This window comes from Capsicum annuum, unplaced genomic scaffold (genome assembly GCF_002878395.1).
Source record: "Capsicum annuum cultivar UCD-10X-F1 unplaced genomic scaffold, UCD10Xv1.1 ctg62555, whole genome shotgun sequence".
Classification (NCBI taxonomy): domain Eukaryota; kingdom Viridiplantae; phylum Streptophyta; class Magnoliopsida; order Solanales; family Solanaceae; genus Capsicum; species Capsicum annuum.
Window position 1 is genome coordinate 1 of NW_025871575.1, and position 1,307 is coordinate 1,307.

General features: G+C 49.8%; 2 non-coding genes across 2 annotated transcripts; both read left to right on the top strand.

The window, feature by feature from the left end:
* Window positions 1-710: 710 nt before the first annotated feature.
* LOC124893600 lies at window positions 711-829 on the top strand. Its single transcript, XR_007050781.1, has one exon. It is a non-coding gene; the product is annotated as a 5S ribosomal RNA (ribosomal RNA).
* A 177-nt stretch (window positions 830-1,006) lies between these two features.
* On the top strand, window positions 1,007-1,125 carry LOC124893599. Its single transcript, XR_007050780.1, has one exon. It is a non-coding gene; the product is annotated as a 5S ribosomal RNA (ribosomal RNA).
* The last annotated feature ends 182 nt before the right edge of the window (window positions 1,126-1,307 follow it).

Consider the following 1,307-nt stretch of genomic DNA (forward strand, 5'->3'; position numbering starts at 1 on the left):
TGTTGCATCCCTTTCTTTTTTTTTTCCTATAAAATTTGGTTAAATTTTGCCGGTTCGATCGGCGAATCTTTTTATTTTTCCTCTTGGCAGAAACAAGAAAGGGGGCGAGGCCCGAAGGCCCGCGTGCGGGGTTTGACGGGCGGCGCAGGAGAAAGAGGCGTAATAGAAGTTGAAGTGCTGTGAATGACGGATGCGATCATACCAGCACTAACGCACCGGATCCCATCTGACCTCCAAATTTAGCGTGCTTGGGCGAGAGTAGTGTTGCATCCCTTCCTTTTTTTTTTCCTTTAAAATTCGGTTTAATTTTGTCGGTTCGATCGACGAATCTTTTTGTTTTTCTCTTGGCGGAATTAAGAAAGGGGGCGAGGCGCGGAGGTCCGCGTGCGGGGTGTGACGGGCGGCGCAGGAGAAAGAGGCTTAATTGAATTTGGAGTGCTCGGAATGACGGATGCGATCATACCAGCACTAACGCACCGGATCCCATCTGACCTCCAAATTTAGCGTGCTTGGGCGAGAGTAGTGTTGCATCCCTTCATTTCTTTTTCCTTTAAAATTTGGTTTAATTTTGCCGGTTCGATCGGGGAATCTTTTTATTTTTTCTCTTGGCGGAAACAAGAAAGGGGGCGAGACGCGGAGGCCCGCGTGCGGGGTGTGACGGGCGGCGCAGAAGAAAGAGGCTTAATAGAATTTGGAGTGCTCGAAATGACGGTTGCGATCATACCAGCACTAACGCACCGGATCCCATCAGACATCCGAATTTAAGCGTGCTTGGGCGGGAGTAGTACTAGGATGGGTGAGCCCCTGGGAAGTCCTCGTATTGCATCCCTTCCTTTTTTTTTTCCTTCAAAATTCGGTTTAATTTTGCCGGTTCGATCGGCGAATCTTTTTGTTTTTCATCTTGGAGGAAACAAGAAAGGGGGCGAGGCGTGGAGGCCCGCTTGCGGGGTGTGACGGGCGGCGAAGGAGAAAGAGGCATAATAGAATTTGGAGTGCTGGGAATGACAGATGCGATCATACCAGCACTAACGCACCGGATCCCATCAGAACTCCGAAGTTAATCGTGCTTGGGCGAGAATACTACTAGGATGGGTGACCCCTTGGGAAGTCCTCGTGTTGCATCCGTTTTTTTTATTTTTCCTTTAGAATTCGGTTTAATTTTGTCGGTTCGATCGGCGAATCTTTTTGTTTTTCCTCTGGGCGGAAACGAGAAAGGGAGCAAGGCGCGGGGGCACGCGTGCGGGGTGTAACGGGCGGCGGAGGAGAAAGGGGCATAATAGAATTTGGAATGCTGGGAATGACGGATG